We start from the raw sequence: 18,649 nt of genomic DNA on the forward strand, positions 1-18,649 counted from the left end.
GATTATCAAGAAGTAAATTTTATTTATATATTTATTTATTTTTTAATTAAATATTGGTGAACTATTTTTATCCATGATAAAGTAGTCTAAATGGGTTTTTACTTTACGAAAGTATCTCTCTCTAATTCATGTAATATCTGAAAAATAATGCAAAAATTAGTCTTTGAAAATCTTACAACTATAATCATATCACATTTGCCAAACATATTTTTGGTATGCAACGTAATTTATATTTTACGTTTTATATTGGTGAACAATTTTGATTTATGATAGAATAGTCCCCAATAAGTTTTTGATTAACGAAAGTACCTCTAATAGAAGTAATGTTTAATTTTGGGTAAAGAGTACAAAAATTAGTTTTGGAATTTCTTACAAGGATTATCATGTCACATTTGCAAAAATAATTTTGATAAGCAACGTAATTTGAAAAAACTTTGGTACAGTCAACTGTGATGACTTTGCCATATGCCGGATTAATTTTCTCACTTTGTTACTTTAAACAATTTCTAAAGATTGTCATAGTTTTTCGTTTTGATAGAAGAAATTTTTTCCTGAATAAAAGGGTTACCCTTAACGTTTGTAGTTAAGCTTCAGAATGATACAAATATTTATAATAGGACAGAATCATACCGTTTGACGGTAGTTCGTAAATGTTTAATTGCTACTGTCATTAAAGCCTCTTCATCGCCACTTGGACTAAGTACATACAAAATAACCTCTCCTTAAATTAGTGGGCTCTAAATTTCTGCTGCCGGTTGCTAGCAATTAATATAGAGGCAGGTTACTGTTGACTTGACATCTTCTTCAATGCCTGCACTACTGGTAGATATATATTTTTTTATAATTTGACTGAGTTAGGAGCACTGCCTTTTGCGGGCCAATAGAGTCCCCCAGAAATGGAAATCCATTCTTTCCTGTGGCACCACTGTCGGCGAATGCTTTTACCATAAGAATTTTTACTCCCAGTTTCCCCACTGGATGGAGACACCAGGGCTCTATTTGATGCGAAATTGCTTTTGGGATCTAATTTTGCCAATAACACTATAAGTCAAAAGAATACTCGAAGGATGTTTTACATGCCGCATAATCATACGAAATGAACACTGTCAATTTTATTCATCTTAAAAATTCTCACACTGGAGCCGAGATCGTACCTGCGCATTTAGACGAAAAAACCAGCATCTAAGCACTACACCACTGTGTCGACGGTTTAGATATATTGATCACCCCATGTATCAGAGGTGAGTGAAGCCTCCAAGGTTGATGGAGTAGTCCGGAAAGTTTTCTAAGTGCTGTTCGGAAAACGGAAATGTTGTTGATGCCGCTCAGCAATATTTGTTTAAAAAGATCGAAAACTGGATGTTGAGTTTAAACTTAATATCTTTATACACATTACGCATTTTCCCGAAAATCAAAGTCTCCACCACATTTCAGTAAGTTACCGCCCTATAGCGAGGGCTAAGACAGAAATACATGAAATACACCGTCAGCTCAGTCAATTCCAGCCGAGGATTGCAGTTTCGTGCTTATTAGCACTCATCAGCCCGGCATAGGCGTGACTAAGCTGGAGGTGGAAAACCTCTTACGGAAGCCAAGAGTGCCAAACAAACTGGTAGCTAATATAGAATCAGCACAGACCAGACAAGTGACTGAAGCAATGGTTCGGTTCAACTCGTAGGTTGAAGGCAAGGTAAAAAGGGCGGTAACTTGGTAACTTACTGAAATTACCTTGTCTTGCCTTCAATCTTCGAGTTGAACCGAACCGTTGCTTCGGTCACTCGTCTGGTCTGTGCTGATAATATATTAGCTAACAGTTTGTTTGGCACTCTTGGCTCCCTTAAGAAGTTTTCCACCTCCAGCTGATTCATTTCCTATATTGGGCTGATGAAAGCTAATAAGCACGAAACTGCAGTCCTAGGCTGGAATTGACTGAGCTGGCAGTGTTTTTCATGTATCTCCATCACATATTTCCTCTTAGTAATTTTATGGAATATCTCATGGAGCAAAAAAAAAAAAAAATCCTATTTTGGAAAAAAACAGTTGCAAGCCAAAACAGGATTCTTACCAGGGAACCTCACGACTTCAGTAATCATGGAATAAGTTCAAAATGGTCGCATTCGAAAGAGTATATTCAGCTACTTTTTGACCAATAAATTGTGTGCCCTCGTCTTTTCGTTTTAGAGATACAGGGGCTTAAAGTATGCCGAAATCTCAAAAAAAGTCGCCAGATCTAACTTGGCAAGAAATTTAAAAATTCCGCACGATTTCATCGACTGCATCTTTCAAGGCATCTCATTTCCATTTTGGGTCATCTGTATAACTTGTGAAAGATGTGTTTTATTAATTCCTTACTTGTGCGTGTTAAATTAAATCCCCATCAAGCCTATGAAGTGAAAAGTAGTAAGCTTTATCCAGAGGACCAGAGGAACGGCAACTTTACAATGAAATTAAACATAAATTGTATCATTTCATTCATGATAATAATACATTTCAGAATTTTTCTGTATTTTAAGTGTATTTAACTTAACTTATTTAAGTGTTAATTCTCATTAATGAAATGTGTTGTAAGTACTTCTTAATAATCCGGGAGAATTAATATGAATGAGTACAAAAAACAGACTAGGTTAAGCTCATATACAGATAATAAAATGAATGCTCTTTGATGTTGAAACAAAATGGTCATGGATTATGGTATCATTTTTTTTTAAAGTGATGATAAATATATGCGTGGAATTTGATTGTATGACCACTGAGAGAAAAATATTTAGTTTTCAATTTAAAACAAAAAACAAAAATCTAAAAAGCAAACAACGGATAAAAAATGTCATAACCTGCGCTTCAAAATTATCGTTATCGGAAATTACACCATGGATGAGGGAAATAGTTATTTTTGTTCTTAAAAACTGTAAATGTAGTCGACGTTCGTTACAACAACCCCTGATGTCAGAATAAAATCTCCTTCTACAGCTAAAAGTAACGTATCGTATAACGTAAATGCGCAACATATTGCATGTTTTTTTTATTATTATTATTATTATTCATTTTAAAAAATACAGGAACAACTTTTCGAAGTTACGTTTAAATCATACTACAAATTCTGGAAATGAATTATAAGTGAGTTATCACTTATTCATTTATAGACTATTACAACCACAATACTCGGACATGATACTACAGGGTGTCTTGAAAAAGACTGACTGTTTTCAAAATTTTATAACAAGAGAACGGAAAGTAAAAAACATTCTTGCAGAAAATTCATGTGGTGGGCGCTAAATTTCTTCCCTTAGAATTCCAAATTTTAGTTCAAAAATTTTTCAATAGATGGCGCTGCACATAATAAGCCAGTAAATCAAAAAAGAAGAATTGAAATTCACTGATTTTTCCTCCGATTGTGACATGGGATTACAGCCGACGATTGTTTGAAAATATTGTGTTGTTCTTTTGTTCATTAAGTTCGAAAAACTATGATGTAATTATATATATATTTTTTTATTTACGGGCTTACTATCTGCAACGCCATCTAGTGCAAAAATTTCAACTAAAATTTGGAATTCAGGGGCGAAAAAATATACGGCCCAACGCATGAATTTTCTGCAAGAATTATATTTTTATCATTTAGTCAGTCTTTTTCAGGACACCCTGTATATGCTCGGTATAAATCATGGTTATTAAAAACTCGGCCAACTTCATTTTATACAACTTCACAATTTTGCATTTCGGGGGAGTTTGACGGTTGAAATATCTGTACATAGCTTAAATTCATGACATGATTCTACTTTTTCTATCTTTTAATCATTATTTTGTTCCGTGTCATATTTGTCAGGGTCAGTATCATATTTTTGCCATTTCAACAGACTTCTTTCATTTTTATTTTTCATCTCTTATTTGTATTTAACATTAATCTGCTAATTAAAACTTCTGAATTAGAAATTAAAAAAATAATATGTTGCCTTAAGTATACAAATTAACTTATTATTTCATTTTTATTGTACTTTAACTCTTGTCTGTATTTAGATAATTTAGATGTAATCTGCTGATTAAAAATCCTGAATTAGAGGTTTTTTAAAATAACTCATGTTTAATTGCCTGAAGTAAACAAATTAGCTTTGCACAGAATCTAAAAGAATACTCATAATTAATACTTATAAGAACTATAATAAGAAATACTTAAAATATATTACATAAATAATATTTTAATTAACACTTAAAGTACTAAAGTAAAATCTACTTAAAATCGACTAAAATTCAAAAGTATACTTTTATCTCTTCAAAATTTTACTGGGGAAAAAGTCAATTCTGCAGTGGGAAGTTGAAACGCAATATCTGCAGAAATGAAATTTTGCGATACTTGAAAAACGCGTTTTGTATTCCACAAAGGAAAACGTTTGAATATGACGTTCTTTTCGTGCTTAATTTATGCGGAAACCTAATAAGCAATTTTGTACACTAAAACTAAGGCAGAAGTGCCCAACCCCCCCTGAAAGCAAGGGCGTCCCCTCTAAATATCACGACGACGCCCCCAAAGCAAGAGACACCTCCCCGAAATGAGAAAAATACCCCTCAAAACACCCTCCCCCCTTAAAAATGTCGATTGCGCAGTCTTCCCTACGCCCCCCCCCCATTGGTTGACACTCCTGGCTAAAGTACAAACTGTGGCAAAAAAAATGCTGATAATACGTTTTTTTTTTTTTTTTTTTGCCACGGCAGAGTTATGCAAAATGCTTATCATGCCAAGAAGCAACAGAAAACACACCCACATACACATACCTGGAGTTGGAAATAATGTGTCTGGGAACTCATCTTAGGGTTTATGGGACTCGCCAGAAAAAAAGGTGGTTTGAAATCAATTAACATAACATTTGCATGTTTTACAAAAAAACAAAACAAATGTTTCTGGTGACATTGTTTTATGCGCGCGTCCCCCATCCCTACCATATTACTTTTGCAAGTACATGTAAATTCATTTTTGTTAACAACCAGGAGGGTCAACCTTAGCCACTTAAATCCCCCCCCCCCCACTGTGGGGAGGGGGGTTAATAATTAATAATAAGATAAAACTCAAGCTTAATCTTGATTTAAAGTTGTTCTTCTTGAAAAACGTTCCATTGAAAAGCTTGATAGTGGTTCTTAACTTTGACGCACACAAGTAAAGCAAGGGTGCCTATTTCCTCCTAGAGCGATAATGCTACCGTCCCCCCCCCCACCACCACCACACTAATACCTTAAAAACACCACAAAAACAAAAGTCCCATTCCAGAAGAGTGATAAATATCCCTCAAGACAACCCCCTAAAAACTTGAATGGCGAACTTCTCTCCCTGGTAGTCATCCATGAGTAAAGAATTAACTTAAAACATCTTCCGCTTGTTTTGGTGAATGCCAAAAATGGCAACAAGATGTCTTGTCAGATGCAGATTTTGAATTCCCGTCGTACTTATCAATTCTGAAAAAACTCGCTATATTTGGCGACTTAACTAAAGATTTCTGCAAGCTTTAAGAACTCCTATTTCGGTAACGGGGACGCGAGGGCACGTAATTTTTGTGCCATAAACAAGTTTAACGATGCTCTTTCAAATGCCACCAATTTCGATTTTTTTCGCATTTCCTTGATCGTGTGGTTTCCTGGTTAGACTCAAGTAGAGATTAATATTCGTTGTGCAGTAATCATCACTAGTAGTTAGTTAGAAAAGAATTTCCCAACAAAAATATGCTTTTAATTCACTCCGATTTATTCCAAATATACAAAAATGTTCCTCTTAGAAAATAATTTTGAAGCTCCTTTTCATGTTTGGTCTTTTTTACTGCTAGATATTTCGTAAACTGAATCGGCAAGACTAAAATTATTTTCTAAAATATCAACACAGTTTTAAACAAGAAAAATCAGTTTAAAAATCAAGGTGATGAGAGTTTGATGAAAAAAGCAATTTACTTGTAATGGTTGAAACAAAAAAAAAAAAAAAGGAACTCCTAGAAAATTACCTCATTTAAATAATAACCAGCGAATCTACATAAATCTAAATCTTTAATCTAACATAATCACTCTATGAGTTGTCACTTCGAGGAAAACGAGTAAACAGAAAGGTTTACCCGTAATTTATCTAAAGTTTATGCACACAAAATTTTCTTAATATTAGAATAGCGCAGATATAATGCAAAAATGCAAATTAGACACACCTGATGTACTTAGTTTTTAGATAACGCTTTTTGTTTTCATCATATAGAATATAATGAAATGAAATATTCTAATATATTTCTGAACTCTTGTGCTGACATAGACATTATGCTTTTGTTTATGTGTTTATTAACACGGTTTTACTTTCTTCTATAGGGTCTGGTGGGGTAAAGTGGTCATAAAATCGTAGGTTTTCAACTTTGGTGGATAATAAATACAACAAATAATTTAAACACCTTAACTTTTTTTGTTGTTATTTTACATTGCATTATTAAAGAACACAGTACATTGAAGTTTAGAAAAAAAATATTGATTTTTTTTGTTTTATAACACTTTCTTTTCCCTTTGTATTTATGATCACTTTACCCTATGGGAAGGGGGAAAGTGGTCATAGCATGGGGTAAAGTGGTCATAGTTAAAAATAAATGCAAAACCGTATTACATAACCCTAATATTTGTATATTTCAGTTATTTTTTTGGTTACAAATATATGCACTAATATATGCGTGTATTCACGAGTATATACGTGTCGTGTAAACATGAGTAATCACGTTCATATATGAGTAGATACCGCGCATACCTAAGTATATACATGTATAGTAGACGTATACACGCATATATGTACAAGTGTACATGTGGGTATACACATAATTGTACATAAATGTATATACGGGTATACACGAGTTAATTCGTGGATGCATCCAGTGCGTGTTTGTACGTGTCTACTCACGTATATACATGTACATATGGAAGCACGAGTATATACGTATGTATACGTGTAAACACAATTATATACCTGAAAAAACGTATATACGTACCTTTATATGTACGTACATACTCGTCAACCTGTACATATATGTATTCACGAGTATATACGCTTACACACATGTATTCCTACAGAGTGAATCCAAGCTCTTGAGCAAAAACCTAAGGGGTGTGAGAGATGAGGATAAAAAGCAAAGAATAATAAGGAGTTGATGGTCGTTGACGCGCTACATGCACACAAAGCCAGAAACTGATGGATGCAAAGCAGGTCACAAATTTTTTACACAAAGATGATTTTACTCAAAATTTAGTTTTTAAGAAATATTTAGAGCACTTGTTAAAAGTTACGGCCTGTAGTCGCAACAAAGGCGCAACGACAGATGAAACTTTTTCAAAAGTCTCGTTATTGCAACAGAGAGTGCTTTGTGATTGCGACGCACATGTATTACAGCTGCAGGCCGCAAATTTCATCAATCGCTCTAAAACTTTCTTGAGACCTAAAATGTTGTGTAAAATTTTCTGTGTGTAATAAATTTGTTACCTGTTTTGCATCCATCAGTTTCTGGCTTTGCGTGCATGTAGCGCGTCAGCATTGTGTTTGTGACCATATGTGTCTTATGTGATTCTTGCTTCTTATCTTCTCCTCTAACACATTTTAATAATTTGCCCAAAAGTTTAAACTAACCCTGTATACTTGTATGCCATATGCTTGTATGTAAGTGTCTACTCGAGTACGTACGTGTATATACGTGTCTACCTGAGTATATAAGTGTTCGTATACATGCGAGTAAAAGCAAGTATATACTTGTATAGTCGAATGTATATCTACATAGATAAAAAATACCCATATCGCAGATACCCATATACGTATTTATTGGTGTATTTATGTGAATACGTTTATATACGTGCCTACACGAGTATATGCGTATGCATACGTATATACTCGTATATTTAACCCCATTTACGGTAAAAACAATACATATTAAGTGAAATTAATATTTAATTCATATCTGCCTTATACGTAGCTATTAAGTGACATTAGAAGAACAATATTCATTAAGCCTAATAATATGACCACTTTACCCCATCTTACTGAAATTGTTCTAAAAATGATCTAAAATATATTCAGCTAACTGCAAATGAGTAAGTGATCTTAAGACATGTTGGAAGCTTCCTGTGCCGTCAATCTGTTCATAATTCCAACAAACAAAATTTCCCAAAGAAGTTAAAAGAGGTGTTTAGATTTTTAAAATTTTGATATTTATACAAAATATTTTTTTTACCAAATAAAATTTTGCCAGGTTTGGAAATTTTGTATTCAAAATGTAGTTTCTAACTCCTCGAACCTAAAATAAAATTTTCACATTCATTCGAACATTATTTCCAAGCTATAGTCATTTATTTGACGTATGACCACTTTACCCCAACGACCACTTTCCCCCACCAGACCCTATCTAATACATAGAAAAAAGTATTGGATTCGTGCAAATTTTCGAATTTTGATGGGATTCGAGCGTTTTGAGGTGTACAGAGATCATTTCGACCATTTTTGAAAAATGTCTGTCTGTCTCTCTCTATCTCTGTCTGTATGTGTATAACCAGTTTTTTGTGGCCACTCTACAGCAAAAACTGCAACATGAAGTCGAACAAAGGTACACATATGTGTCCCTATGTGAACTTGTGCCCATTGTTTTTTGGCGCGAATTCTTCCAAGGGTAGAGCAATGGGACGTTTCTTGAGTTAAGCAAACCTTCTATTCCTCAGGAAGTAACTGGCAGAATCAAACAAAATTTGGTTCATATGTTGTTCCTAACAGGTACATGTGTTAATTCCATTTTGGTGTCAATATCTCTAACAGGGGCTAAGCTATCGAACGATTTTTATCGTCAATTGTGACTGTTGTATTTCAAGAAATAATGAACGGAATCAAACAAACATTTATCGACAAGTAACTCTTAGAGAGTATAAGATCTGATTCTATTTTGGCGTCAACAGCTAAAAAGGGGGTGGCGCAATCGAACGTTCTTTTTTTTTCATTGTGAGAGCCATATCTCAAGAATTATTGCTACATTCTGGATGGAATTTTGAAAAAATGTGAATCCATATGTAAGTAGGCATTGGTTCAACTTTGGCGCTAATCGCTCCATGGGAGGTTGCTTATTGTTCTCACTTTACTGTTTTTGGCGTTCCTATGATTTTATTTCCCCCCCCCCCGCCTCCATCTGCAGCACCGCCGCGCCGTCGACCGGCCCGTCCCGATGCTCTTCTAGCGGAACCCGTCTCCAGGTTGCGTCCATATCCTGAGTGCACATGCATACATCAAACCTGCACACACACGCATACATACATACACTTTCACACACATACCAACACACTCATACCTGCACACAGACACATACACACACATGCATACACACACGCCTACACACACATATGTAACATACACAACCACACACACACATACCAACACACTCATGCCTACACACACATATGCACACACACACACACACTACATGCATACACACACACACTCGTGATTGCGAAAAACATAATTTGAATTCAAGATGTCAAAATTCAAATTATTTTTTTTTCTTTTTTCTTTTCTTTTTTTTTTTTTTTTTTGTGAATAAAAGTAACTTTATAATTGCAGCAATAAGAAAGATAAATCGTAATAGAAACTTTTGTTTGCGTATTTCGCGTGAGTTTAACTGTTGGAAAATGACTTGAAAATTGCAATGATTTAAATTTTTTCACTGTTGCCATCTCGTATTTGTTAACATAAATGTTTGCAATTATTTTAAGCAAGGTTTTTAAAATAATTTTCCATTTTCATTCTTTGCTTTGCTTTTGAGATAAATAGGAATTTGGGATGGTCGTCAAGCTTTGGCGTGTGTAGTTTTGTTTTTGTTGGGAATATTGCTTCCTCTTTAAGCATAGGGGGGGGGGGAGATCAGAACTATAAGAAAGATATAGAAGAAAATTTTTTAATGGCCACAACATACTAGTTTCTCGTTTACCTAACACAAAAAGGTCGTAACACAAAAGATTTTTTTGCACAACATTTTGACTTAAGTTGAATTGTTATGACCTATTGGTAATTTAAAGATGTTCCGGATAGTTTACCCTTGGACACCATCATTGGAACACATGTTCGACAGAGGAATTTATCTTTGTTTAAGATAATTCATCACATGTATGTATCAATTTCAGATTGGTATATCAGAAAGAGTTGATCATGAGTTCTTATACTCTGTGACTGCATATTATCTTTAAAGAGGAAGAGTGTAAGGAGAAATGGGAATCTGGTTGACGGCGTGGTGTGTGCGTGTTTGTGTGTGTGTGTATGTGTGTATTCGTAATAGTATAGTGACTAAAAATGCGATTGTTTTGTGAAAGTTAAGTGACGGTCACAAATTGTTACTGTAAAGTCTTCAACAAATTGAAGCAACATATGAATAACTGTCCAAGATGTGACTTTACAAATTAAAGTTGCAGTGATGTCTTGAAAATGTCACAATGTCTGGTCAAAAATAATAAAGTAGCGTCGTTGCAGAACGTCACAGGGTAGATGTCAACAATGTGCGTTAGCGTGACATTCTGTCACATAGTTAGAACTTATAGAACTTATGTGACTATTGTACGTCATAGTAATGTCGTTGTACTTCCGATATTACATAATGTGATATCAGGGATATGAGTTAAAGCTTTTTTTGTTTGGACTTTTACTGTGGACAAAATAATGCAATAAATTAAACAAGACACAATAAATATATGCAAACCATAGAAACTGGATAGAATTAGGTCCATCATTAATAACTTCAAGTGGGAGTTGTAATTGCATGCTATTATCGGTCAATTGGACTATTGTAGCTCAAAAACTAACCGCATGGTTTCAAGCAAAGTTTTTTATACAAATGGAGCCCAATAAGAAAAGATGCGAATGACGGTCAGTGGTAGGCAAACAAAAGTTTGTATAAGAACCGAGAACCATACCAACTGGCTCTGATCAAATTTTTGCATCAAATATTCTAAGGTGACGCAATACCAGGAATATTTTTCTTGCAACATGACTTTTGAAACTAAAATTAGTGAAAAAATTGTAATATGGATGAAACTTAATTCTATAATAAAATATGATACAGATTAGCTTTAAGGGGAGTCGTTATACTCTGTATACGAGTAATGTTCAATTGCTAAATGTTATGTTCCTTTTTGGTCAAAAAGTTTGAATGATAGAAACTTAGTTCTCACAGTATATTCAAGAAGTATCAAAGGGTCTACCGCAGTGAAATTTTAAGTCATTTATGTTGATTTCATAATTTACTAAATTTAAACCAATAGCCACTCTTTAATTTAATTAAAAGATTTTTGGCCATAATGTACTGCCCAAAAGCGTAGTGGCAACAGTTGGAAATGACGCAATGGATATAAGGCAGTACGAAAGAGCTAAAGTTTCCTTTTTTACGCATATCATCTCGCCTTGCGTGCGTGGCTGAAACAGCCTCTCGAGTTTCGTTAAAATGGTGAATGTGGGGATGGCCCTTTGCAAGGTTAAGTGCAGATAAATGTTCCTCGCTAAGATGTGAAGTCTCGGCATCACATAAGTGAACCAAGAATCTATCAGAGTCTTCTGCCAGACTAAATTCATCGCTGTGTCGGAAGTGGAGGCCCCATGGACCAGACCTGGGAGCTAATGAACGCATCGGATGGTTGGAAATTGTAAGTCTTGTGGCCCGTGAAAATGATAGCAGGAATTGGAGTTCGGAGCTACCGGCAGCGGGCGAATCCTCAAATCATTCAGCCTACGCTAGATCTTTGAAGCAAGGTCGAATTGGTGCCTTTTGTACAGCGTGTGAGATTTTTAGTGTTTGATGCCTCGTCGTAGAATTCAACCCCTGTGAAGTAATGTTTTAATGTATTACATGAGAACTTTTTAATTTGTGCAAATTGTGGTATTATGTTGTTATAGTCTAATGTTATTTTAATGTGTGTAAAATGCAAATTTCATATTAGTTAATTTTAAGCAGAGAGTTTTTTGGGCTTGGTGCTTTTGTATAGGCGGAAACTCTGGCCGTGTGATAACTAATGTATTTTAACTTTTATTGGGGGTTAATTTTAGAGTCAGTATTTGATCAAGGAGTCGTTTTAAATTCTTTTAAAAGCACTATTCTTGCAATTGTATTTGTGTTATAATGCTGCATCTTAACCATGCCACCTAGTAAGAATAAAGCTGTTTCTTTAAAGAATTGTAATTAATGTGATCTTGGGTATGTGTTTTGGTGTTTTGCGTACTGTACGTTTCGACAGTACAATAAAAACAGCTGTTTAGGAAAACGTATAAGTCCTACACTGTGTTAAAAAAAGTCCTGATTTTTTCCGGTAAAAGATACTGGCATCCATGTTGCCAAGAACTCTTAATGGTAAAATCCTATGTTACTTAAAAATTTACGGTATAGCAAACGAAAGTTGAAAAACGCAAAATGCGAGCAGCAGGATCAATCTCGGAACCTTTTGATTGGCAGGCAACTTTGCTGCCCACCATACGAATTGGGAAACATTCGAGTGTGGAAACTACGGTGTTATCTGCTTCGCACTGTAAGTCACGTGGTGTATAAATTGGCGCTGCAATCGCTTATATTTTTCGGTACAATTTACTGTGAATTTTCCTCAACTGTAAACACTCCAGTTTACAATAATATTTACCACAAAAGTTTCCTGAATTTTTAATGGTGTAAATTAAAAAATTGATTTCAGTACATTAACATATAAATAAAATGTGGTCAAAATATCAGAGCGATATGCAAAGTAGTTTTCACGAAAAGGAAGATGAAGTTTAAAAATTAACATTTTGAAAAAAAACCGTGTTTAAAAATAGAATTGAACTCAATTAAATTTTTTGTAATTTAACTAGAGCTGATGTAGTTTATGTAATTAATGTAATTTGGAAAAATGACTTCGGTATCGCTAGAAAGAACTTGCTTTAAACATTTTGAATACTTAAAAAATGAAAAATTGATTTAAGGTTTTAAAGTTCCAACTACCCTTAAGTCTATCACTTTGAAAGGATAACTAAAATATTTGATATTTAAAAGAAAAGAACATTTATATAAAAACTATTGACTTAGTTGTATATTATGCAATGATCCTAACATACTACTCCCAAACTATTTCCTTATGTTGTTTACGTTTCTTTTCGGATTCATTTACAAACAGTCAACATCAAAAAGGCACCCAAAAGCATATCCAGATGAAAAGAACAAATTTCATCATGCAAAAAACAACGGTAGTGAAGAAAAATAGGAAAAATTACTAATGGCAGTGCCATTTGTAAGTAAATATTCTTTTGTGGTGTTATCTGATTAAGGTGACACACTCTGTTGTCCCATCAAAGAAAAAGTCAGAAAAGCTTTTATGCTCCTTAGATTTTATTTTTACCTTGTTTATATGCTAAGAAAAAAAAATGTTTTTTTTTTTTTTTTTTATTTGCTTTAGAAACATTTATTTCTCATTAGGAAAATACGAGAAACAGAAAACAGTAAGGGAAAGCAAAAAAGAAAAGGAAGAATCAAAGTTGTACGACATCAAAAATCAACAGCCATTGTATTTTTGCAGTTTTCAAAGATAAATCTAAGTTATTTTTTTCTACACAAAATAGCAATAGCACTAAAAATGAAGAGAGAAATTAATTCCTCCTTTCAAAAAAAAAAAAAAACATCGATATAAATTATTTACTAATCTATATATAAAAAAAAAAAATCTGCAAACATGGCTAAGCCAAGAAAAAGTAAGTTTTCGATCCAATAGAGAATGAAAAGAAATGTTTACTTTTTATGGAAAATGATTACGGTAATATAACATTATAAAGCACAAAAAATAAATAAATATTTTCACGTGTTTAGGGGTAGCTAAGAATGGCCTATTCAATGCAAAAATAAGTGAGCTTCAATCATTTATGTCATCGGCATGATACTTTTTTTGTACTACTTACATTCTTGAATTTTTCATATTTTTGCAACGACAAATATTTAGGTTGCTTTAAATATTTCTTTTTTGGTAAAATGTTTACTACATTCAATCAACATGCTTGCAGAAAATTTCAGCTTACATTTTAAGGATGATAAAAGATATGCATAGTAATTTAGCATGTATAATTACTAGCGATTTTTCTGAAAGTTTTTTTGTGCATAAAACTTTAATTCAATAAATTCTTTTACTAAATATAAAACCTAAATCCAACTACAGCACTAGAAAATTAAAATTTACTTAGACACGTGTTATATGAACGTTCATTTTGCAACGTGGTACATAAAAATTTATTTAGACACTTGTTTCATGAAAATTTATTTAGACGCGAATTACAAGTTAATTTATTTAGATTCGAGTTGCATAAAAATTTATTTACTTGCGCGTTGCATGAACATTTATTTACACTATCGTAACAATATCAATATATTAATATTATTTCACTATTTTAATAATTTTGCTGTAGCATTGTTGTAGTATTTGTTGTCTTTACTAATAATAAAGCTGAAAGTCTGGATCTCCGTGACGCGCATAGCGCCTAGACCGTTCTGCCGATTTCCATGATATTTGGCGCAAAGTTAGTTTGTAGCATGGGGATGTGCACCTCGAAGCGATTTTTCGAAAATTTGATTTTGTTCTTTTTCTATACCAATTTTAAGAAAGATTTTCCGAGAAAATTATCACAACGTGGAATAGTAAATTACGAAATCATCATAACGTGGAACCGTAACATGGGCGATCCATTTAACATAGCAAATTGGCGAGAAATTCATCATCCATTATTTGTTAATATACAGGCGAACCAAATGACCTTTTAATTTTCTACTACGAGCCACTAGTAGTACATAAATTCAGTAATCCTCTCCCGAAAAAAAAGAAGTCCTAAACCTAGTTTTCATATAATGTTTTAAGGGTGATTTAAAAACTTAAATACTATTCCTCGTATAAGAATATTCTTAAACATTTCACTTTTGTTAACACTAGCAAAAAATTAAAAATATCATTTTTTTTTCTATTTTACTTTGTCAGGAAATTTAGGAAAATCTTAATTTTCCTCGAGTATGAAAACTTCCTATTAAGGATCATGTTTCTAAGTTTAGAAGTGCTTAGCTTTCCAAACTTTTAGGCGAAAGTTTTAGAAAATCTCCATCCACTTCGGTATGCTTTTAAACACGCAGGCAGAATTTTTCCCAAATTACCCATCAAAATTTGCATACGCATTTAGTTTGCGTCCACGTAACTAGAGATGCATGGAAAATTTTTGCACTTGGAGGACATTATGTAGTAAAAGTTTAGAAGAACTTTTGCTCTAAAGACAATAGCAGATAAAATGTAGCAAGCAATTCCTTTACTTTATTTTTATAACGATTACAGATGGTATCATTTATTTGTGAAAAGATTTAAGTTGCGGTATCAGCAAATTATTTCTGCTCTAACGTAAGCGACTATTTTGGGTGTGTAGGTAACCCTCCATAGTTTTTTTTTTTTTTTGTATGATAATTTTAGTTTTATTACTATTTTTTTTTTTATTAAGTAGCAATATCATGACGAAAAAAGTTTGACATTCCATTCGGGTAAATTTGAAAAAAAAAAAATATTGTAAAAAAAAAAAAACTGCGGTTTCTGCAAAGTACGCTAATGCGGATACACTGTGATCTGGCATTACCAATCGAAAAAATATTTTACTAATGTGAATGTTTTAGCATGTGTGTTTTAAGTGTTTTGCAGTAAAACAGGTTTAAGCTTTAAAAAAACCGTGCAGTTTAAAGAAAATAGATATTGAAAAAAAAAAAGAAAAACGTTTTTCATATAGTTTTTTTTTTATCGGAAAAAAATTAACTAAAGTTACTGAAAATATCATTGTAAATGCCTGCAATGGAAAATATCCAAGCAATTCGCATGCATTGGATATTTTTCATTGCAGGCATTTACAATGGAAAATTACAATTAATATGCATGCAGTATTGCATATTAATTTCCGTACACTTGTAAAAAAAATGGAAAAGTGTGCAAATAATTTTTTTTTGGTGCCTGTGGTTTTTGTAAAAAAAAGTCCTGTTTCGTAAAATACAGTTACATATCTAACATTAATAATTATTTACTCTTAGTTACTTCAAAAAATGAAAAAAAAATGACGAATGAAATGCTTAGGAGAACATGGGATAAAGAAATATATACACCAATTCTTTAGTAAATATGAATTTCAAATACCTGAAACCATGTTACATATATTCAGATGTGTATGTATTCATTATGAACACTTTAATCTTTATTAAATACCCCGCAAGTCGCAGGGAGAGCTTTGTAATAGTCTCACATAGATGATGTCAGTTTTGAATATAATCCTTAAACTCATTGAACTAGGGCCTAATAATGCTTTCCTTCTGTTTTATATTGGTATTAGATTTCTTAGAAGCAATTTCATGTCTATTATATGCCGTCACATTTGAATACATGACTATTCTCGGTCCAGTCTAAAACTTTAATGTGAGATTTTTTCATGTAAGACTGCATCTAATGGGAGGAAATTGGAGAAAAATATTTGCCCAATATTTGTAAAGTACCGTAATGCAAATGTAAATAAAAAATACCAGTAAAGTACCGGCTGGTGGCATGATGATTAGGCGCTCCCCTTCTAAGTCTGTGGACCCGGGTTCTGGCCTGCACGAGATGATCAGTCGATGGATTTTAAAGATGCAGAAAATCAGCAGCGCCTATGTCGTATGATTATGCGGCATGTAAAAGATCCCTTGGACATTCGTTTGGCTTAGAATATCCCTCGGCTAAATTAAATTCCTAATGAAATTTCGCATCAAAAGAGAGCCCAGGTGCCTCCATCTGGTGGAAACTGGGCGTCAAAAAATTATTATTGTGTCATGCATCAGCACCTTAATGGTGACACACGAAAGACTGATGCATTGTTGGGGAGCGCACTAGATCTGGTTATTGCCCAGACGCCTCTTGAAGTGGGTCGCTTATACAGCCCCATTGGAAAAAAAAAATATTTGTAAAGTTAGATGAGAACGTACAAATTAGACAAACACATCATTCATAAACGAATAAGATTTTGTGTACCAATTTCGTTGTATTCACAGCGAAAATTTCAAGGAATATTTACTTTCATAAGTCATTACAGGGTGACAAGAAATAACTTAAACACACAAAATATATTAGAACTTTAATACTAATGAAAATATTGCGACCAAACTTCTCTCTCCTGTCCTTGTCCTTTCTTTGTGTGTATGTGTTGTTATGCTGTGAATGGTTGCCTATCCTATAAACGGGTCCTTATGGCATGCGTGTACTGTTGAAGTCGGACATCACACCAAATTACGGTACAGTTGGAAAAGTGAAGCTGCGCACCCCAAATTGCCAGCATTGCTGGCACAACAACAACAATGCTAATGAAAAGATTACGACCAAGCTTCAAAATAAATATGAATACATTGTTCCGTCAAATAATATAAGAATTTTTAAAGTGGATAGCTTTAGCCTTAATAGAGAGCTTTAAATGTGTCACAAATTTTCTGCTATGAGCCGCAACTCACTTGCTGATATTTTTTTCTTACTCCTTGCATTAGGTTTCTTTGAAGATGCCAAAGGTTAATGAGGTATAGTACACACCCTTGTCTATAAGATGAACCGAACCGAATAATCCGTTGGGCTTAAGTCTGGTGAATACGGTGCCCATTCTTGAGATCCAATGAAGTTCGGAAAATGTTTCTTGCACCAATATTGAGTGATTTCAGCTTTGTGTGCAGGTGCGGAATCCTGTTAGGGAAGTCCAGTTTTTGTTCCAAAGAACTTTTGTGACCAAGGTAAAGCAACATCTTCCAAAATGAGTTTGCGATACGTTTCTTGATTATTCTTTATCCCTTGATCAACAAAAACAAGTTATTTTTCCCCACTAACACATATCCCATCCAAATCCATTACAGAGATTCAGAAAGGGCCATGAGACAAGGGTGTGTGCTATACGTCATAAAACTTTGGCATCCCTTAAAAAATCCTTACGCAAGGAATAAGATAAAATTTTAGTAATTGAGTTGCAGCCCAGAACCGAAAAATTTGTGACACATATAAAGTTCTGTATTAAGACTAAAGCTAGCCGCTTTGAAATTTTATAAATGAAGGACCACGGGGAAGAATGATCATAGGCCACCATGCTCAAATTTCCCTCATTACGTTTTCGATCTTGAAATCTCGAATCGTTTCCAAGTCAGCCTCATTCTTCCCTGTTAAAACTCACTCAATATAATGAATCTTGCCTGAATGATAGTCGAACCCGTTTATCTCGAACCTGCCTATCTCGAAAACCTCTCTGTGTCGAAGTTTTTCATTTTCCCTGCACATGAAGTATTAATTGAATGTTTTCCCCCATGTTTGTCTCGAATGAAATTTTCTGAAAACCTGCATAACTCGAGTTTCGACTAAAGTGTCTTTCTTGAATTCCATCCCCAACGATCTTTATTGACTGGAATTTGGAGACAGAAAGCATTTTTTTTAGTATTAGCAGTCACATAATCCTCCAGAATTAAAACTACGTACAAAAAGCAAGTTTTCCAGCAATTATATCCATTCTGAAACTGAGAGGAAGGGGACATTGTTGATTAGTAAAATTGCTTCCAAAGTTTTACTTTCGAGTCATTGCTCCAATTACTTATTTTTAGAACTTTTTTCAAAAGCTCTG

This window comes from Uloborus diversus, chromosome 4 (assembly GCF_026930045.1).
Source record: "Uloborus diversus isolate 005 chromosome 4, Udiv.v.3.1, whole genome shotgun sequence".
NCBI lineage: Eukaryota > Metazoa > Arthropoda > Arachnida > Araneae > Uloboridae > Uloborus > Uloborus diversus.